Consider the following 23,992-nt stretch of genomic DNA (forward strand, 5'->3'; position numbering starts at 1 on the left):
ACGTCATCCAGCCTAAAGTGTACTGTAAACTATCACAACTTGACAGAAATGGCAACAAGAACTGCGATTTTGATCCTGAAACCACCAGTGCAATTTAGCAAAAGAACACCAAACTTGGACATGCGTTTGGTTACAAGCGCGACGGGGGGGGGGGGGGGGAGGGGCACTATTCAAGAGAGGGCTTTATTTTTTCACTGGTTCTTGGAGACTGGGGCGCTATTCGAGAGAGAGAGCTCTAATCACGCGAGTACGGTAACCTTAGCAGAATGTTATTGCCTGGGAAATGGAACTTACTTGCCAGCAATGGTGGCATGATGTGTAGATTCAGTATATAAAACGACCGTGATGTCGCATAATAATATTATAGTCGGGCTTATTCCGGTAGAGGCCGGCGGCTTCTATTCTAATCAGATATTAATTTCCTATGTATGTCAACAATAAAACTAGGCTTTTATGACATCAGTGTATCGTAAAAATCAGGCTTCTATTCAGAACAGCACTCCTACAGGGGTTGGGGGGGGGGGGGAGTCCCCCGTTTAGGGGGTGCACGGCCACCGCATATGTGTTGGATGGCTGGTGAGTGTAATTCATGGTCATTATGAACCTAGGTCAAACCCTTTGGGGGGGGGGGGGGTGCACGTGCCCCCGTGCCCCATGCGGGCTACGCGCCTGCCCTATGGCTGCTGCTGCTGCTTCCATTGCTTTTCTTGATGTACCTGAAGTAGTCTTGTCAGTAGAGGAAAGCGGTATAGGAGGACAATGTTGCTCTGGAGATGAGCCGCACAATGACTTCTCAGCTTGGAGTGTCAACCAGACACCGTTACAGTAATTCAAGTGTCTCCTCGATGATCCATTCCTTACACCTCCCTCGATGATCCATTTCTTACACCTCCCTCGATGATCCATTCCTTACACCTCCCTCGATGATCCATTCCTTACACCTCCCTCGATGATCCATTCCTTACACCTCCTACATCAATACAAATGTGAGCACATGCGCGTGCACACACACATACACACAACAAATTCACACGTGCACATACATATACGCACACATTTTTATAAATCATGATGCATATGTTGAATAGTTACCGCTGGAGAAGGAGAAACATAGCGTGACCGTAGTTACGGCTGGAGAAGGAGAAACATAGCGTGACCGTGATCCTTAGTAGAAAGTGACCAAGGCCTGAAACGAACCCCAATAGAGGCAAACGAAACATTCTGAAACGAACCCCAAAAGAGGCAAACGAAACATTCTGGCGAATTGTACGCTTCGTTTGACGAACTCACGAACTATTCTTACCAAATATAGCCCCTACAAAATGTCCACACAAGCACCCCATCACATTCGTAAAACAACCAAGATTTGGGCAATCGGCAATCACTTTCTTTTTTTTGAACACTGTTGTTACCTGTAATGGGGACCTGGGGCTAAGGGTGGCTGGCTGAGCTCTGCACGATATACAACATGCACATTGTTATTTTCATGTAGGGGTGAAAGGGGTGACCCGGCTACCTGGGTACCCGTCTGTTTAGCTGCTGATCCGTTAGCAAACGCGTACCCGTTAGTCGTGTACGATGGTATGGTACGGTATTATTAGCTGGGTTGGACTTTCTTACATAGCACGTGACCGTTGCCCGGGCCATGGCCAATAGGCGGTCTTCCCGCCGCGGGCATAATCAGGCCATCAGGACCGTTTGACGTCACTTCGGAAATTTCAGGACCGTTTGACGTCATTTCGGGAATGTCAGGACCGTGTGACGTCATTTCGGGAATAATTTTCGACCTTTGACCTTCCCTAATATGTTGCTTCGCGCTGTAAGAAATCAAATCAAGCACGCTCTGTCTGTCATGATGGCTGAATCTTGCCCTTGCCTGCAGCCCTCGGGCCTACGGCCCTTGGGCTGCAGGCTCGGGCAAGATTCAGCCATCATGACCTCCTGAGCATGCTTGATTACATACGTCATACAGTTCGATGTACAGTTTGAATGTGCTGTTGCTGGTTCGATCCTGCTACATATGACAATTTGGACTGTTTTGCATGTAGCGAAGTAAGTGCGCATGCTGCGCTTGTCATGATGTTGTGCACTTGCTGTGGATTGCATGACATCGCATGTCCTCCTGGTACGAAATGTGGAAGACTATTGTAGAGTAACTTACTATTGGGTACTGGCTGCTAAAGGGTACCCGACAACCCGCCCGTTAAGCCAGCTACCCCTTTGTAACCTTAGTGGGTAACCGTTTCACCCCTACTTTTCAGTACAAGCATGGGACTGCATGTACTTACACATGCATCGACGAACGTTCGACACCTTGAAGTAGCGAATAAAATTCTCTTCAACTCCAATTTGGAACGAAACTAGTCGAACGTTTTAAAATTCGTTTCACGCCTAGTAGAAAGCAAACTGCAACTGTCAAGCATTCGCTTCATGATAACAGTTACATCAATTAGGGATGTAGCCAGACTTGTGTTGTCCTTGTAACTAGTGCTGAGTCGGGTAGCATTTTCTTCAGGTATCGGGTTCGGGTAGTTTTCCACGGGTAGCACGGGTAACCGATCGGGTAATGTTTCCATGATAACACCACAATGCACCCTCCCCTTACACACTGGGGGTGGACATGAAGAGAATTTGTACACGTGCACTGTACTTGTCATAATGATGTCATCTGCGACTTCGGGTTTTCGGGTACTATTCTGTACCCGACTACCCGAGCTCCTCACGGGTAGCACGGGTACCCGAATACCCATGCACACCCCTACCTGTAACCATGGTGATTTTCATAATTTCAATACGGCGTAACAACACAACCTGTCGGGGCGGGGAGCAGTGTAGCAAGAAGGACCCACGGGCGTGCATGCTCCCCGGTAGCCTAATCGGTAGGGCACTGACAGGGGTGCTGGGTTCGAATCCCGCTCGTGGATCCTTCTTTCACAACACAGGGCTACAAGTCGACCAGGGTTGCAAGTCAACCAGGGTTACAAGTCGACCAGGGTTGCAAGTCAACCCCGGTTACAAGTCGTCGACCAGGGTTGCAAGTCGACCAGGGTTGCAAGTCAACCAGGGTTACAAGTCGTCGACCAGGGTTACAAGTCAACCAGGGTGGCAAGTCGACCAGGGTACAAGTCGACTCCGTTCAGTTGTAAGTACTGCTTTAAAGTCGCCGACTTCTCTTGTTTAGTTCAGTTTTTAGGTCGTGAGAGGTCGACTTATTACCAGTATAGAGTGGTCTTACATCTATCACACTACTACTTGTACACTGGACAGCCAGGTTGGTTTCAACTCTAGTCAACCCCTGCGGTTACGGGTCACATGATGTCGGCCATATTGGCTCCACTCAGTCCACTGCCCACATGACATGATCATTTTCTGCACACATTTAGTCACATGACAATACATAGCCTGTCCACGGGAACCTACCAAGCGTACCGAAAACCCAACGACACCCCACTGTACGACCGACTGGCAAGCATGTCCTGCTCAGAAGCGGTGTTCCATGACGCTATCCCCATATACACGAGGCCCTCAACGCCAGCGGCCACCCTAGCACGCTAGCGTTCAAACAGAAAACGAACGAAAAGAAGAAAAGGAAGAGGAACGTGATACGGTACAACCCGCCCTACAGCCGTAACGTGAAAACCAACATCGGTGGAAGATTCCTTGCCCTCATCAAGAAGTATTTCCCCCACAGTCGAAGCTTGGAAAAATATTTACAAAAAAAACACCATCGAAATCAGCCACAGTTGCATGCCAAAATATGGCTGCACGCATCAAAAGCCACAACAAAGCGGTTCTCCACCCTCCAACGAAAAAAACGGAAAAGCCCTGCAACTGCAGAGACAAGCCATCTTGTCCACTCAACGGTGAATGCAAAACCACAGAGCTGATCTATTATTATAGCATTCATAACGTCAGGCCCCACCAAGAAAGAATACACCGGGATGTCGGCGCCACCGTTCAAGTCACGCCATGCCAACCACATGACAACAACCAGATACGAAAAGTACTCCAGCAGCACTGAATTCTCCAACTACATCTGGAACCTTAAGAAATCTAACGCCCAGTACGAAGTTCAATGGAGGATAAAAGATCGCGCCCGAGCGTACTCTAACATCACAAAGCGGTGTTCCCTCTGTACCAGAGAAAAATACCACATCCTGAACATGCTGGGGTCACCATCCCGTCTCAGCAAGCGCTCGGAAATGATGTCGAAGTGCTGACACGAGAACAAGTATCTCCTCAAATACCACGGTGTCACCTAAAATATGTCTCCACAGCCTCCTGCCTACACCATCCACACACCTTGCTCATAACACCCTGCCCACGCCAGCCATATACATGTACACTGCGCTAACATCACACTGCTAGCTCTGTCATTACCTCTACAGCCTCCTGCCTACACCATCCACATACCTTGCTCACTAGTACACAAGCTCCTGCCAACACCAGCCACACATTCTGCGCTAACATTGCACTGCCAGCCCTGTCACTGCCTCTACAGCCCCCTGCCTTCAACAACCACACACTCTGCACACGGCCTCCTGCCAGCCCTGTCACTGCCTCTACAGCCCCCTGCCTTCAACAACCACACACTCTGCACACAGCCTCCTGCCTAAAATAACACTGCTAACCCTGAAACCTATACAGCCCCCACATTCTCACATAGCTTTTCATACAGGGCTACAAGACCCACCCTCTCCTGGCATATATACCAGCATGTTCGGCACCCCATCCTCATGTTGCCTGATGATTGCGAGAGCATGAAACTTGAAGTAGCAGCAAACAAGCCTTGATTGTCCCTGTTGTTCTGTATACTCTGTTACAAATGTTCACCCCTTGCCCCCCCCCCCCCACACACACACGTACGCATGCACTTACCGAAAACACGCACACGAACACCCACACACACATGCACACGCGCACACGCGCGTGCCCACAAACACACACACACACACACACACACACACAGAAACACAATAGCACACAGATCTTACATTGGAAGGCAGCACACCGCGTTGTCCTATTTTGCAGCTGGTCCTTGAGGAAAACTTGTTATGCATTCTCCTTCACAGCATTGCACACAATGCAAAAATAAGAATGGAATGGCAAAGTCAATCATAATTGTTTTCCTACCACATGAAATGCTCAAAGTTTCAGCTAATGCTCATGTCGCCTAGGCTCCAATATTGCTTCCTACACCATGCTCTCATGGATGCAGCTAATGAAGTTCGCCCCCCTGTCAGGCAATGGTTGTGAGAGTTACCACCTCACCCTCACCGCTACGCGCTGCATCTGCCACCCTGGTAATACAGGCATGATGGTGACCTGGTAATACAGGCATGATGGTGGCCTGGTAATACAGGCATGATGGTGGCCTGGTAATACAGGTATGATGGTGGCCTGGTAATACAGGCATGATGGTGGCCTGGTAATACAGGCATGGTGGTGGCCTGGTAATACAGGCATGATGGTGGCCTGGTAATACAGGTATGATGGTGGCCTGGTAATACAGGCATGATGGTGGCCTGGTAATACAGGCATGGTGGTGGCCTGGTAATACAGGCATGATGGTGGCCTGGTAATACAGGCACGATGGTGGCCTGGTAATACAGGCATGATGGTGGCCTGGTAATACAGGCATGATGGTGGCCTGGTAATACAGGCATGGTGGTGGCCTGGTAATACAGGCATGATGGTGGCCTGGTAATACAGGCATGATGGTGGCCTGGTAATACAGGCATGGTGGTGGCCTGGTAATACAGGCATGGTGGTGGCCTGGTAATACAGGCATGATGGTGGCCTGGTAATACAGGCATGATGGTGGCCTGGTAATACAGGCATGATGGTGGCCTGGTAATACAGGCATGATGGTGGCCTGGCAATACAGGCATGGTGGTGGCCTGGTAATACAGGCATGATGGTGGCCTGGTAATACAGGCATGATGGTGGCCTGGTAATACAGGCATGGTGGTGGCCTGGTAATACAGGTATGATGGTGGCCTGGTAATACAGGCATGATGGTGGCCTGGTAATACAGGCATGGTGGTGGCCTGGTAATACAGGCATGATGGTGGCCTGGTAATACAGGCATGGTGGTGGCCTGGTAATACAGGCATGATGGTGGCCTGGCAATACAGGCATGATGGTGGCCTGGTAATACAGGCATGATGGTGGCCTGGTAATACAGGCATGGTGGTGGCCTGGTAATACAGGCATGATGGTGGCCTGGTAATACAGACATGATGGTGGCCTGGTAATACAGGCATGATGGTGGCCTGGTAATACAGGCATGATGGTGGCCTGGTAATACAGGCATGGTGGTGGCCTGGTAATACAGGCATGATGGTGGCCTGGCAATACAGGCATGATGGTGGCCTGGTAATAGTACTAATACAGGCATGATGGTGGCCTGGTAATACAGGCATGATGGTGGCCTGGTAATACAGGCATGGTGGTGGCCTGGTAATACAGGCATGATGGTGGCCTGGTAATACAGGCATGATGGTGGCCTGGTAATACAGGCATGGTGGTGGCCTGGTAATACAGGCATGGTGGTGGCCTGGTAATACAGGCATGATGGTGGCCTGGTAATACAGGCATGATGGTGGCCTGGTAATACAGGCATGATGGTGGCCTGGTAATACAGGCATGATGGTGGCCTGGTAATACAGGCATGATGGTGGCCTGGTAATACAGGCATGGTGGTGGCCTGGTAATACAGGCATGATGGTGGCCTGGTAATACAGGCATGATGGTGGCCTGGTAATACAGGCATGATGGTGGCCTGGTAATACAGGCATGGTGGTGGCCTGGTAATACAGGCATGATGGTGGCCTGGTAATACAGGCATGATGGTGGCCTGGTAATACAGGCATGATGGTGACCTGGTAATACAGGCATGGTGGTGGCCTGGTAATACAGGCATGGTGGTGGCCTGGTAATACAGGCATGATGGTGGCCTGGTAATACAGGCACGATGGTGGCCTGGTAATACAGGCATGATGGTGGCCTGGTAATACAGGCATGATGGTGGCCTGGTAATACAGGCATGATGGTGGCCTGGTAATACAGGCATGATGGTGGCCTGGTAATACAGGCATGATGGTGGCCTGGTAATACAGGCATGATGGTGGCCTGGTAATACAGGCATGATGGTGGCCTGGTAATACAGGCATGGTGGTGGCCTGGTAATACAGACATGATGGTGGCCTGGTAATACAGGCATGATGGTGGCCTGGTTATACAGGCATGATGGTGGCCTGGTAATACAGGCATGATGGTGGCCTGGTAATACAGACATGATGGTGGCCTGGTAATACAGGCATGGTGGTGGCCTGGTAATACAGCCATGGTGGTGGCCTGGTAATACAGGCATGGTGGTGGCCTGGTAATACAGACATGATGGTGGCCTGGTAATACAGGCATGATGGTGGCCTGGTAATACAGGCATGGTGGTGGCCTGGTAATACAGGCATGATGGTGGCCTGGTAATACAGGCATGGTGGTGGCCTGGTAATACAGGCATGATGGTGGCCTGGCAATACAGGCATGATGGTGGCCTGGTAATACAGGCATGATGGTGGCCTGGTAATACAGGCATGATGGTGGCCTGGTAATACAGGCATGGTGGTGGCCTGGTAATACAGGCATGATGGTGGCCTGGTAATACAGGCATGATGGTGGCCTGGCACTAGCCAAACTTCCTCAGCTGGTTATGTTTCTCAACGCAATTGTATAGCCGGTTGTAAGGCGGACGTGTGAACTTTCACACCATACTCTTGTGCCAACAAGCTCAAATGCTAGCAAGCTACAGCAAGAGTACGCCATTGCTAGCAAGCTACAGCAAGAGTACGTCATTGCTGTAGTAAGGTGTTAGCTGAAAACTCATGAATACACAAGCACTAGCAATCCACTTGGCAAAATGAGAAGCACAGCAAAACGTGAGTCAAAGCACACACGTTAGCAGCAGTACTTCAGTACAAGTTATTGCTGTCTAGAAGCAAGAGTAAAGGGCGATTCACAATACAACTTTCTGCGACGCGACACGCAATTTGCGACAGTTGCGACAAGAAACTGCCTGTCGCGAGCTGTCGCAATGCACCTGTCGCAGAAGTTGAAGAAAATTCAACTTTTGCGACATGCGACACGCGACATGCACAAATGGAGTACAGTTTCGACCCTGGGTGCACGTGCAGTGCACGTGCATAGTACTACTTGTGCATGAGGATGTCGCAAACATGAAGAATATTGTGAACCGTGTGTCGCTGTCGCAGCTCGTCGCATGTGTCGCAAGTCGCATGTCGCGTCGCAGAAAGTTGTATTGTGAATCGGCCTTAATAATATAGTAGTGTGCTCAGTGGCAGTGGTATGCGCTACAGTAGAACAAATCTTCTCTTACACCTCCCACAGCCGTACCGCCAATACAATACATTTCCACAAAGCAACTAACAAAGACAGAACAAGTCCATCACCAGTGCAGTCTCCATAACCATGGAAACCACTAATCTCTCCATTCAACTAGACAGTGACAGAGGGTGCATGTTTGTGTGTGTTTGAAGAATCAGCAGTAGTGGCACAACAACTCAGAGATAACTCACCAGAGAGCATCATGGTTTCGGCAACAAAGTTGTCAAACCTGGACAGTGGAAGAAATGTCCTGCTGCCACTAGAAGACGCCTAGCAGGACCGAGACTGAAAGGTTCAAGCGCTCACATCACACTTTTGACTGAAACTATGACGACTGCTCGAGTGCAGCAGCTGCTGATTGGCCTCTCCCAGATCCAGTAACTGCCCTCTTTTGCATGGGAACAACAGGATGGCTATCAGGCAGTTCAGCAGAATGTTGTGGAGGTGGTGATGTTGGTGGTGGTGCTGCTGCTGCTTTAGTAGAGCATGATGGTTGTGCAACATGGGTCTCATGATTAATGACGGTGTGGAGCGGTGAAGAGACAGGCTGACAGGCTGGAATTGGAGTGATGCTGTGATGTCACTGGAATTGGAGTGATACTGTGATGTCACTGGAATTGGAGTGATACTGTGATGTCACACACCAATTGGAGTGATACTGTGATGTCACACACACCACGTGTTACAGAGTTCAAGAGAGAAGTCCTGTGAGCATTCCATGCGTTGAAAACTGTATAGGATGATGTGGCGATGGCTGATGTTACAGCTGCTGCTACTGCAGTGTTGGTTGTGGCGGTCACTGTGTATACCTGGCATACTGATGTTGTAGCAGTGGGAAGTGCATCTGTTGTTGCCGATCATTGACACCATGGGGAGGGATCTGACGGCTTGTGATTGGACCGACGGCTATATCCGCTGAACACATTGTTGACGTCTATGGGTGATAACCGCTGTCACTTGCTGAGCCGTTTGATGATGTCGTTGCGTCACTGCCAAGCAGCTGTCGGGAAAATCTCTGCTGCTGCTTACTGTAGGATGCAGTGTGGGATGCCCTGTGGGATGCAGTGTAGGATGAATTCCCTGGAGCAATGTTGACAGTATCTACACAATAACATAGACATGACAATTTCACACACACACACACACGCACGCGCACACACACACACACACACACACATCAGACCTCAGACATGCCCATCGCGGGAGCGATGATAGCGAACAGCTATGTTAGACATAGCAACTTGTGCTGGGATTACACCATTCAACAGCTTGCAAGGCTGATGAATTGACCGCCACTATTTTTAGCCTGGTATCCACCACACAGCTGTTTGAAGTGACTTTTCTGGCCAGTGAATCCCTACACACACACACACACACACACACACACACACACACACACACACACACACACACACACACACACACACACACACACACACACACACACACACGCACACACACATGAAAACGCATGAAAACTCTAATAATTTGGGTCCTGTTTTAGACATCCTCCGCAGAACATATAAGTATGCATATCAGCAGCAGCAGCAGCAGCAAGACACAGTACACTCATATCTCTGTTATCTTGACTGTCCTGTACCAACGTCTGCCCATAACTGAGATATGACTGTCCTGTACCAGCTTCTGCCCATAACTGAGATATGACGGTCCGGTACCAGCTTCTGCCCATAACTGAGATATGACTGTCCTGTACCAGCTTCTGCCCATAACTGAGATATGACTGTCCTGTACCAGCTTCTGCCCATAACTGAGATATGACGGTCCGGTACCAGCTTCTGCCCATAACTGAGATATGACTGTCCTGTACCAGCTTCTGCCCATAACTGAGATATGACTGTCCTGTACCAGCTTCTGCCCATAACTGAGATATGACTGTCTTGTACCAGCCACTGCCCATAACTGAGATATGCCTGTAACTCTGGATCACATATGCAGTATACCTAATAACACACGCACACAGGTACACACCACTACTGCTCAACCGAATCCATATGCTCCCATTTTTACACATGACAGCACTACGCACATTTGCACGTTGTCTCGGCCAGATTGTTTCTAAAATGTTATTTCCACCTTAGTGCTGTTTCCGACTCTCTAGCTAAACCGACCATGTAGCACTTGTAGAGTGATGTGGTATTCACCGCAATCCTTTGCCCATACCATCATGCTATCTTAGTCATGTCGCAATATTCCCTGTATGGTCGTCCCGTGATGAGATGGGAACGAAAATGTTTGGTTCAGAAACTCTTGCTAGGCCTTTCATTCTATTACTCTTCAGGTCGAATACAATGGTGATTAACAAGGTAGTAAGCGAGTCCTTATAACCGGCACTTTTGGCGGGCAGAGCATTGACAAAAATAGCACTTGAAAAATAGCGCTAGTGGCGCCAACAGCATATTTGGCGGTCAGAGCATAGACCAAATAGCACTTAAAAGATAGCGCTAGTGGCGCCAACTTCACAGTGAGACAATGAATATTACCAGTATCAGACAACAGTGGGGACCACGGTACTACAATGTCAAAACAGTGACAACTTTCGCACATACTTCTTTTGCACGCACAGTTCAGACGTCAGCTTGGCAATGTACACTGCCTCCAGCACAGCAAGGTGAGATTTGTTGCGCGCACGCGCTTGAATGGTGAAGTGAGAGTGGGTGCCATGTTTGCAGACTGCACTTAGGTAGGCTGGTGACGATGTCAGGTGACGGAGTATCGCTGAGTCCTCAATGGACAATGACGATAATGAGAAGGACTCAGCGATACTCCGTCACCTGACATCGTCACCAGCCTGCCTAAGTGCAGTCTGCAAACATGGCAAACATGAAAAAAATTGGAGAATTGAAAAATGTATAACATCCCTATGCTTTTTTCGCCTAGGTCATCAAGGTGGTAGACGTTGTCGCATTACCCTCGACCATACCTGTCCCGTACCGTACCATCAAAGACGGCTGGCCACAAACAGCTGGCCACAATATTCAAATAGGGCTTTCAAATGCAAGATCATAACGTGAAGCAACTTGGAAGAATTAGTATGTATGCGAAGTGCATCGGGAGATGCATGCAGGGCGATTGTGCGGGTTCGAATCCCAGGTTATGTCTTGAAAAAATAGGAGGAATGAAAAATTTATAACATCCCTATGCTTTTTTTTGCCTGGGTCATCAAGGCAAAAAAGCATAGCAGAGGGCCCTGAGCTTCCAAGCTCTCTCGTATTATTGAAAATAAGAAGGACCAAGGAACTACAAGTTACGCTATACTGTCCACTAACACCACCAGTTACTAAACAATCAGCTCATGCGATAACATTGCACGACACTGACCGACGGCACTGACGTTCTACAACTAACTGGCTAACGGCTCTAGCACATCTTGGATGCGCACTCCAACAGCCTTCCAACTTGGAGGGTTCTAAGGTTCTTTAATTGATCTTAGAATCTTTTGAGCCACACAAGGTGTGTGGAATGTTGCGTTGCGTTCTTGAATCGTGGTTCGACTGTATTGTCCAATGGTCTTGCCAATATCGTCATCGACATGCATGAACATCCGCCAACGCCTTTCACAGCTGAGACTTTCAGCTCGTGCTTATCTTGGTTTCGCTCACCTTCCCCTCCTTATGTTATTTCTATAACTTAGAACCTTCCAAGTTGGAAGGCTGTTGGAGTGCGCATCCAAGATGTGCTAGAGCTGTTAGCCAGTTAGTTGTAGAACGCCAGTACCGTCGGTCAGTGTCGTGCAATGTTATCGCATGAGCTGATTGTTTAGTAACTGGTGGTGTTAGTTGACATTATAGCGTAACTTGTAGTTCCTTGGTCCTTTTTTTCAATAAATCATGAGGTTGGTTGTTCCAACGAGCAACACACGCTTCTAGCCGAATTTGAGACTTCTAAGTTCGTATCGTTGTCCCTCAAGCAGACGTGCGACTAGTTGTTGGAGGTGACAGCATTGTGAATAGCCACTGGCTCTCAACGTCTGTTTAGCACAACTCCGTGAGCGACTCTGACTCACGCTGCTACCTGGGGAACCATGAGGTGTTTGTCGCGCTGGAAACAAAGCGTCTTTGTAAGTTTGTATCCCTGGTGATGGTTTGGTCTGGAGAGCAGTATATAAGTGGTGCTTTTCAGGCATAATCTTCCTCAGCCTACTCAAGCTCAACTGATGAGGGGTGAATTCCCTGAAACACTCTGTATTGAGCAGGGAGTGGTGCTTTCTTGCAGGTTTGCAGAGTGGAAGGTGCGACGTACTCCTCGTGTGCTCCGGATGGCAGTCGTGAGTCAGTCAAGTGTCAAGTTCGGCAAGAAGCGTGTGGTCCTCGTTGGAACAACCAACTTCATGACCAATACCACCGCAGTCGATAGAAAATAGAATAAATCATGATTTGGCGACGAGGAGACAATAACTTTATCAATGCGATTAATAGTATTAGTGAAGCGGACATTACAAAATGATGAATGAGAATACATGTATCTAAAATGGTTGTTCCTAATCGATTTTCTTGAGACTAGCCGTAGTAAGGACACTCTTAGCAAAGTCAAATCCCAGTTCAGGCATCTATACGCTCTGGCTCGTTCCTTTCTCTCGCCGTTGGACTTCTTGCGTTTCTCGAACCTTCTGTCTCAGAACGACGCTAACCAACAAGTTCACCTGATTACAAAATATCGTAAGAATTTGAACTGGCTTCGTAAGAAACGGTTCGGCTCCTTCACCATTGACCATAGCACCATCATCAACATCGCCAATGTAGAACTTAGTAACATAGAGAAAGATCTCTTGTGTAGGGGCATTGATTACGGAGTTCCTCCTACTTCGCTGAAACCTGAAGTGACTTTAATGGAATTTGAACTACTTTACAATAAATTATCTGAATTCAGACCTTGTTCGGATACTCAGAAGTCACGTTGTGCTGCCAAGCTGAGATCGATAGCTGAAGAGCATGCCGCACAACAACCAGACCGTAAATCTTTCTCTTTGTCTCGAGAGCACTTGAAAGCCCTCCGAGATCTCAGAGCACGGAAAGACATTATTATCACGAGACCGGACAAAGGTAGAGCCACTGTTATAATCACTAAAGAACAATACCACACGAAGATGGCTACTATCCTTGATGATCGGTCGAAGTTTGTTAGGTTAGGCCCTGTACAGATACACGACCGTACAATAGCTATAGAATCTGATATCATCAAGTACTTGCGGAAGCTGCGGAATGCAGAGGAAATATCTAAATATGAGTACTTACGAATTAAACCGATTGGTTCAACACGTCCCAGACTTTATGGATTGCCGAAAATCCATAAGAAGGATTGTCCTCTTCGCCCAATACTTTCAATGCGTGGTTCACCTCAATATACAGTTTCGAAATGGTTGTGCGATATTATTACACCAGTAGCTAAGTACTATTGCAAACACAATGTAAAAGACACTTTCCAATTCATCGATATCCTGCGTGAGCAGCCCGTACCGTCTTCTTCCTACATGTGCTCCTTCGACGTTGTAAGCTTGTTCACCAATGTGCCCGTGATGGAGACAATTGACATTTGCGCTAATGCTCTGTACCACGATAAAGAGTACAGTAAACAGTTCGATTCTCCCTGGATGTCCGAAACTGCGTTCCGCAGACTAATGCAGATGATGACAACTGATGTTGAATTCTCTTTTGATGACACCATGTACCGCCAAATTGACGGGGTGGCCATGGGTTCACCATTGGGTCCAGTTCTGGCCAATGTGTTTGTCGGGTTTTATGAATCGAAGATTCCACGTGCGATGTGGCCTAGCTTATATATTAGATTCGTGGATGATTCGTTCACGCATTTCCGTAATCTGGAACAATCGAATGAGTTTCTTGGTATGCTCAACAACCTACATCCCGCTCTGAAATTTACATGTGAACATGAGCAGTCAAACTGTTTGTCTTTTCTCGATGTGTTAGTCGAGAAAACGGAGATGGGTGTTTCAACTTCAGTATATCGAAAACCAACGTTCACCGGGCAATACATTGTCTACGACTCCTATTGCTCGACTTTATACAAAACTAATCTCGTACGAAATTTGATCATGCGCGCTAGGCGGATTTGCTCGCCTGATAAGCTTCAGCAAGAGCTTTGTTTCCTGAAGAAGGTATTCGTTCAGAATGGATATCCTGTTCAGCTCCTCAGTAAGCTGTTTAGCGAACCTGATATTCAGGCTGCCGATCCTGAGTTTGGACCTGACCCATGTCGTGTGTTTTTACGACTTCCATGGAAAGGTCAAATTTCGCTGGATGTGGCCCGTGCCGTGAGGACTGTTGTCAGACAAACCTATTTTGCACACATTGACAACAGTCTTTACTACGGCCCGTGCGTTCACGGTGAAGAAGGATGTTCTTCCTACCCAACTGATTAGCCATGTAATCTATCATTTTGAATGTCGGCATTGTGATAGCCGATATGTAGGAAGAACCCTTCAGCACCTGAACGCACGCGTCAAACAACATGTACCATTGTACCTATTGTCAGATGGAGCCAAAGCCCAGCGACCTGGACGAGGCCGTCCCCGCAAACAGGTGCCAGTTGCACAATTACAACAGAACCACACAGTACCGGTTGAACGTACTACAAGTACACAGGTACGTGAGACTGAAGGAAATGGCCAAACACAGGTACGGAGACCAGTAACAAGGAGCATGACTTGTGCGCTGGTAATGACATCTACAACCGGACATGGACTGGCAGCGAGCAGTAGCGTGGGATTGTCGTTGGGTGCAGAGGACGGGATGGAAGAGGATGAGGAAGGTGAGAGCAGTGATGAAGAGAGTGAGTTGGACAACCAAGATGAGGATGACCGGACTGAAGGTGAGACCACAACGAAAGGGTCAGCCATTAAGAAACACCTCTTGTCTAGTAGCCAATGCCGCTCAGTGTATGATGATTCATGCTTCACTGTTTTGTGTCGTGCTCGTAGGTTTCGTGAACTTAAGGTATTAGAAGCTGTTTTCATCCGTAAACACAATCCTAATCTATGCATTCAGAAAGAAAATGTCACAAAACTGAGACTCTTCACCTAGCATTCACACACGTATTCATTCGCATACACCTACACCTCACAGTTCCTCACTCTATCACATTCACCTGCTTCCACGCCTTCATTTCACTCACCTTATGTAGTAGCTCACACCGTCGGGAACACTCTCACATCTTTTCTTCTAATTTCTTTCGTCTTCTCTCCCACTTTAGTTTTTTCACACCTCACCTTGTATACTTCCCACTATCCAATAACCTATAAGTAGTTTGTTTCTCCGTATAGCCTCTATTGTGAGACGATTTTCCCTGATGATAGTCTCAAGAAAATCGATTAGGAACAACCATTTTAGATACATGTATTCTCATTCATCATTTTGTAATGTCCGCTTCACTAATACTATTAATCACATTGATAAAATCATGATTTAAAATTTACAAGAAGAAAAGAGGACCAAAGAGCTACAAGTTACGCTATATTAGAGAGGTTCCGGGGTACGATTTTCGAAGCCAAAATCCGTAGGGGCGCTACGGATTTTTTCGAGACGTGCTTCATATTTCAAAATACGATTTTTCGGCACGGACTGGCTTTCATACGAACCATGTTTCGTATGGAGATTTTTCGCGTACAAATTTGGTACGAGAAACATCAATTTTCCGCGGGAAGTTTCGATTTCGTTACAAATTTTCAAAATAAAAAAGGTATTGCGCGGGAATATGACGTGACTGCGATCGTAACCAAGGCAATGACGGCAAAGACAGACATACAATGTCCGTACTCCGGAACATTTCACTGCTCGAACGACGTATGAAAAATCCGTAGCCCCTCTACGGATTGTGGCACGAAAAATCGTACTCCGGAACCTCTCTAATATCCACTAAAACCACCCGTTACTTTACAATCAGCTCATGCGATAACATTGCACGACACTGAACAACGGTACTGACGTTCTACATCTAACTGGCAATCAGCTCTAACACATCTCGGATGCGCACTCCAAGAGCCTTCCAACTTGGAAGGTTCTATCAAAGTTATAGAAATAACATACCGTATGTCAGCGCCTTTAAAGCCATGGCCTTATATTCGAAACACTGCTGCTTTCCTAGATATTCTAGATGTAAAATGACTGGCCCACTACGCCATGTCATAAAAGTCAAAGTCCACACAGAAATTTCAATCGAAATTCAAAATATACTTCAAATGTCATTTTATTTATGAAGCCCATGGCTTTATAACTGAGACTGGCTTTATAATCGAATATACTGTAATTTCACAAATTTTCGGTGTGCTTTTATTTTCGGTACTTTCGGTGCATCTGTTTCATACCTAAAATTTTAATACACCGAACAAACATTAACACACATAATCCAATAGGGAACTGCTTATCTGTACCGAAAATTTCTGTTCACTTAACCTAGCCTTTTGCCCTCATACCGAAAATTTTGAGCACCGAAAATTTCTGAAATTAGAGTACCTCCATGGCTTTAAAGGTGCGGGCATACGGTAAGGAGGGGAAGGCTCTTTTCTTCTTGTAAATTAATCCTTGCCTCACCACCCAAGTCTAATCATGCATACCTAATACCGTCCTTACCTAATACCGTCCTTACCTAATACCATCCCTACCTAATACCGTCCCTACCTAATACCATCCTTACCTAATACCATCCTTACCTAATACCATCCTTACCTAATACCATCCTTACCTAATACCATCCTTACCTAATACCATCCTTACCTAATACCATCCTTACCTAATACCGTCCTTACCTAATACCATCCTTACCTAATACCGTCCTTACCTAATACCATCCTTACCTAATACCGTCCCTACCTAATACCATCCTTACCTAATACCGTCCTTACCTAATACCATCCTTACCTAATACCGTCCTTACCTAATACCGTCCTTACCTAATACCGTCCCTACCTAATACCATCCTTACCTAATACCATCCTTACCTAATACCGTCCCTACCTAATACCGTCCTTACCTAATACCATCCTTACCTAATACCGTCCTTACCTAATACCATCCTTACCTAATACCGTCCTTACCTAATACCATCCTTACCTAATACCGTCCTTACCTAATACCGTCCTTACCTAATACCGTCCCTACCTAACACCGTCCTTACCTAATACCGTCCTTACCTAATACCATCCTTACCTAATACCGTCCCTACCTAATACCATCCTTACCTAATACCGTCCTTACCTAATACCATCCTTACCTAATACCGTCCTTACCTAATACCGTCCTTACCTAATACCGTCCCTACCTAATACCATCCTTACCTAATACCGTCCTTACCTAATACCGTCCCTACCTAATACCGTCCTTACCTAATACCGTCCTTACCTAATACCGTCCCTACCTAATACCGTCCTTACCTAATACCATCCTTACCTAATACCATCCTTACCTAATACCGTCCCTACCTAATACCGTCCTTACCTAATACCGTCCTTACCTAATACCATCCTTACCTAATACCGTCCTTACCTAATACCGTCCTTACCTAATACCATCCTTACCTAATACCATCCTTACCTAATACCGTCCCTACCTAATACCGTCCTTACCTAATACCGTCCTTATCTAATACCGTCCTTACCTAATACCGTCCTTACCTAATACCATCCTTACCTAATACCGTCCTTACCTAATACCGTCCCTACCTAATACCGTCCCTACCTAATACCGTCCTTACCTAATACCGTCCTTACCTAATACCGTCCTTACCTAATACCATCCTTACCTACTAGTATCCGGCGAAACAATCGTCATGTGAAACTGCTGCTTGTTACAGCTGCTTATTTTTCCATCTAAATTGTCTTGGTCGAAGAACTGACACAGTACTGTAGTATTGAGGCGTTCGGCTCTTAATAATTCATGTTTGCTTACCTTCCCCTCCAATTCATGTTTGCTTACCTTCCCCTCCAATCGATCTTCCAATCTTTAGAGCCACACCTGTTGTGTGGTATGTTGCTATGTGTCCTTGAATCGTGCTTTGACCGTATTGTCTAATGGTCTTACCAGTATCGTCCTCGACATACATGTACATCCAACAACGTCCTTCACAGCTGAGACTTTCAGCTCATGTGTATCTTGATTACGCTCACCTTCCCCCCCCCCCCTTATGTTATTTCTATAACTTAGAACCTTCTAAGTTGGAAGGCTGTTGGAGTGCGCATCCGAGATGTGTTAAGCCTAGTTCACATTCGACGGGGCGCGACGTAAGGATCGACGGGAAGCGACGGGACGGTCTGACGGCGTCCAATGTGAACACCAGGAACGGGAACGCAACCGTACTACCGTACAGATCGGGAAGCGACGGGAAGAGTTGGATCGATCCAACTTTTCATACCGTAGACGGGGCCGCAAGCGTACAAAACGGCTGCAATTCGAGTGTGAACAGGAGACGGCGTCGCGCGCCGACTACTCCCGATTCGTACTTGGATATTTTTAGCATCTCGAACACTGCGCTTCCCATGATAACTCACAGAATGGCTAGCACGACTTGAGTTGAATTTTAGCAACATAAGATCTCTTGTCACTTATTGTATTTAGGGATAGTTCAGAAGCGTGACAGACGAACTATTCTATCATTTCCTGGGGCTATTATTTGAATGCCACAACTTTCAGGGCTACTTTTTGATCTTCATGAAAAACTGGTATTGTGAACTTGATTCCGCTTCTTTCAAGGAGAAATAATTGAAACGAAGTCCCGAAAAACGAGAAATTAGGTCCGAAAGTCACCCCGTCACGGACCATGCCTTATGACTCGCGCCGTTCGGCGTTGAACGTCGCAACGACTGCTGCATGTCGTGTCGTACGAATCGTACAGGATTTTACAGCTCACCCCAGCCCTCCCGACAAGCCCTTACGTCCCGTACCGTCGGCGTTGCGTCGAATGTGAACTAGGCTTTAGAGCTGATTACCAGTTAGGTGTAGAACGTCAGTACCATTGGTCAGTGCAGTGCAATGTTATCGCATGAGCTGATTGTAAAGTAACTGGTGGTGTAAGTGGATATTATGGCGTAACTTGTAGCTCTTTGGTCATCTTTTCTTTTTATAAATTAATCCTTGCCTCTGCACCCAAGTCTAATCATGATTTAAAAATGATTTAAAAATGCTAAACTAAATAAGATCAATTGTGCACTCATAACAACAGCAAAAAATGAAGAAAGTAACTAAAACACACACTTTTATATTGCTAATATGGTTTCAGGTAGAAATACAGCAGCCAGCAAGTACAAAAAGCGAAGTTTACACTTTTCCTGTGTGTGAATATAGTGTATGTGAGAAAGGCAGTGGCAGATGAATGTGATACTGTGTGGATGAACGTGATGGTGCGTGTGTATTGTATTACTTGAAGAGTGTGAGTGATACAACTTTTTTTTTCTGCCTACATAGCACAGGGTCACGAGTACGAATATACACAGCTTCCAACACCTGCAATAGATTGAAGAAACATTCGGTGTCCAGTCCAGAATATCGTAAGGTGTTTGATGATTCCTGGTTCAGTGTGTATTCGTTTGGCACGTTTCTTCAAGTAATTGCAGGTGTTGGGAGCTGTGTATATTCGTACTCGTGACCCTGTGCTATGTAAACAGAAAGAAAAGTTGTATCACTCACACCCTTCAAGTAATACACACGCACCATTACATTCATTCACACGGTATCACATTCATCTGCCACTACTTTTTCTCACATACACTTTATTCACACACAGGAAAGGTGTAAACTTCGCTGTTTGTACTTGCTGGCTACTGTATTTCTACCTGAAACCATATTAGCTATATAAGGGTATGTGTTTAGTTATTACATTTTTATGTGACAGCGTTCCACTGATGAAAGTCACGAGAAAACGTTATGGAACTTAACTTTCTTCATTTTTTGCTGTTGTTATGAGTGCACAATTGATCTTATTTATTGCCATTTTACGATTATTGTCTCCTCGTCGATTATTTAAATCATGATTTATGTGAAAATTGCACAAACTAAGTTATAGCAAGATCCAAGAGTACATAACCAAGAGTGTGCAACTCCTATCTCGAGCTGTGATGGGTTCACCCATGGCGGAATTTTTTATTGCGTCATGATTAGGGGTCAAACGGGTGTACCGGGTACCCGGTTACCCGCCCGTTAATCTCAGGTACCGTTAGTAAAAGGGTACCCGTTTGTAAAAAAAAAAAAAAAAAAAAAAAGTGATCCTATCGTATTCCAAGACTCAAAATAGGAGTGCGGATACTCTTTTCCTTTTTCCTGTGCATTCCCGTTTTCGACTTTATCAGGCAGGAGCAGGCTGAAAGACAGACTTGACAGTTGTTCTCTCCACTCTAGTGCAAGTAAAAATCCTCGTACTGGAGGTTTTTCATTGTGATGTGAGAAAATGCAAGACTTGAAACTCGTTCGAGGTGGCAGCTGAGTAACTAGAAAGTTACGATGGTTCTCCGACATCGAACCTGCCACAGTACTTGATGAACTAGTGTCACCAGGCTGAGTGACCAGTCGAAGTATGATACTCATGGTTGTAGTTTGTTCCTTCAATCGACGAGCTGAAAAGTAGTTCGAAATATTGCATACAAGATTACGGATTTGTGAAGATTCATTTCACGAGTTCAACAAGCTAGCACTAGCAGCTAGCTGGCCAGCAACACATCAGCTGTGTCAGGCACCCCAGCTAGCTATGGGTGCGAACATCTTCTGAATGCAACGAGTACCAGTTCTCTGCGAACATAGCAAATAGGATTGCGCGAGATCACGGAAGTTTTGCTAAACCACTCCAGCTCTCTGTCCTTGCATGGCTTGAATCACATCGATCTGCAGTTGATTTGCGTACATGTATCAAAATACATGTACATGTAGCTTGTAGGACCATCTACATGCACGATTGTAAGTTATTGCCTGTGAAGTTATGTACATGGGCAAATGCACGGATGACATTCATTTGGAACCTTCATTGCCATAATAATAATTATTATGATACACGAATCAATTGCGAATCATAATGTAGTATCAAAATACAAGCTGAGAATATACAAATTAAAATCATGATTTATGTGAGAAATGCGCAAAAAAATAATACAGCTGCTAAAGGGTACCCGTTAACCCGCCCGTTAAGAAAATTACCCGTTCGTTAGTTAAAGGTACACCCGTTTGACCCCTAGGACTCATGATCATGATCAAGTGTGTATGCTTTCCCGCGCTTGTTTTGTAGATACGGTGAGAGTCCATTAGGTTCAGGACACATCGAGCCATCGTCTGTTGTTCTGCTTCGACTACCGTAGCTGTGATGTACAAATTCTTTGTACTTTGATCTCTGGCTAAGCATGATGGCATCAGTGAGCCAAACATGCCGCCAAAGACTGATGTCATTAAAAAAATCCGCCATCGGCTGGGGGATCGTCGAGTTGCACACTCTTGGACTCTTGGTTATACATTGTAGTAATAACATAGGAGGGGAAGGTGCGCGCAACCAAGACAAGCTGAAAGTTTCAGTTGTGACGGACGTTGGCAGCTGTACATGCATGTCGATGACGACATCGCATGACCTGATTGTCAAGTAGCTGGTGGTGTTAGTGGACATTACAGCGTAACTTGTAGGTCCTTGGTCCATTTCTTTGTTATAAATGAATCCTTGGCTCTCCATCTGAGTCCAAATAAAAATAAAATTATTTCGTTCAAGAGGGCAGCGCTAGCGGTGCTAGCCGGACGCCGGGCATAGAGCGCTCTAGGCCAGGATTATTTTTCTCTTTTCACGCCATGCTACGTGAAAAGAAAAAAAGGCGTTGGGCTGAGACAAGACGAGCATTAATTTTTTCCCAAAAACTCCGCATGGCGAGAAAAAAAGATGAAGACGCGATTGTGTGTGATCCACCCTAATCACGAATGACGGGACCCGAACCCATCGGGGGGGGGGAGAGAGATGGGGGAAATGGGGCGGAAAAAAGAATTAAATTATTAAACATAGGGTAAGGCCAGGACTGGTAGCAGTGTAACTTTGTTAGTAGGTACCAGGGAGTAGTATAATGCGACTCCCTGGTAGATACACTCAAACGCCTCTTATCCGGACGCCTCAGATACGGGCACGTCTCTCTACCGGGCACCTTCAGCTTGAGTTCCTTTAGCACAAATACTTCGAATTTGGGGGTTTTGAACTTTTTCCGTATTCGGAAGTGCTTATTTTTCACTGCCAACCTATGTAATCCACGCATATTTAATCAATGGGTTCCTTTTGTATCCTGAACATGTGCAATACGTTCCAAATAAACTTCTTCAAAAAGTGATAATTATGATACATGGTAGATGAGTTATTCTGAGATACGGGCAGTACCCGGTCCCAAGGTGCCCGGATAAGAGACGTCCGAGTGTACTTATCCAACATACATGTCATAGGAGTTCATCAATGGTCATGGACCAGCATCCCCAGATGCATCCACACGTATAGGAACCTCGTGCTACTGGTGCATTCGGGTCTGCCATTAAGGTGGATCAGTTCATATTTGGGGGGACAATTTGCCAGTTCTAATTTCTTACTTTTACGACGGGGGCAGCACCAGTAAAGGTTTTTCAGAACCGCCACACAGGGTTTTATACGGATGTACATGTACTTCATTAAGCTGCTCAATGAAATCCAATGACTCGCCTTTGCGCACAGTTCCAGTGAAAATCCCCGTAGTGTGATGGAATTTTATAGTGCTGTGTGTGTGTGTGTGGGGGGGGGGGGGTGTATATGTGTGTGTGTGTGTGTGTGTGTGTGTGTGTGTGTGTGTGTGTGTGTGTGTGTTGTGTGTGTCTGTGTGTGTGTCTGTGTGTGTGTCTGTGTATGTGTGTGTGATGTGGTGTGGTGTGTGTGTGTGTGTGTGTGTGTGTGTGTGTGTGTGTGTGTGTGTGTGTGTGTGTGTGTGTGTGTGTGTGTGTGTGTGTGTGTGTGTGTGTGTGTGTGTGTGTGTGTGTGTGTGTGTGTACATTACATATTTCCCTATCATTTTTTTTAATAATAAACTCGGGCGGTGAGCCAATTATAAATAATCATGGATAAAAAGAAGAAGGACAAAGTGTTACGAGTTATGACTAACTGTCCATCATGCACTAATGTAAACAGATCATATACGGTCAGCGAGTGCGACAAAAAGGCACAAACTGGCAGGGAGTGCTGAGACATTCAACGACCAAACAATAAAAGTTAATTATTTTTGCAGATGTCTATACATGTAGTTTCGTGCCATCGGATTAATCAAGCATGCAGAGAAAGGAAAGGTATACAAGACATATCTTATTAGGTAATATGCACCAACCTGCATTCCTGCCGAAGCATACTGTCGGATGTGGTGGGGCGGCATTCCAACGTATCTTCGTACACCAGAAAAATCGTGAAGCGAGAATTACCTCGGCTGCAACCGACAAAGTCTTCACTTGACACTCAAGTTGAAATTTTTAGATACATGTAGTACCTAGCTAATAGTAATAGGACCTAGGAGCAGACTTCAGGACATTCGTCGCACTCGGGAATCGTCTGTTCGATCCGTACAGGCCTGCAGTAGGGTTGGACTACTAGTAGACACACA

At 46.2% G+C, this 23,992-nt stretch overlaps 1 long non-coding RNA gene across 1 annotated transcript; it reads right to left on the reverse strand.

Annotated features, from left to right (window-relative positions):
- Positions 1 to 152: 152 nt before the first annotated feature.
- Positions 153 to 23,992, reverse strand: LOC135828471 (uncharacterized). The gene is made up of 4 exons (XR_010555677.1): positions 23,723 to 23,992; positions 8,598 to 9,507; positions 4,995 to 5,064; positions 153 to 970 (listed from the first exon to the last, which is right to left on the reverse strand). It is a non-coding gene; the product is annotated as an uncharacterized LOC135828471 (long non-coding RNA).

Source organism: Sycon ciliatum, chromosome 12 (assembly GCF_964019385.1).
Source record: "Sycon ciliatum chromosome 12, ocSycCili1.1, whole genome shotgun sequence".
Lineage (NCBI taxonomy): Eukaryota > Metazoa > Porifera > Calcarea > Leucosolenida > Sycettidae > Sycon > Sycon ciliatum.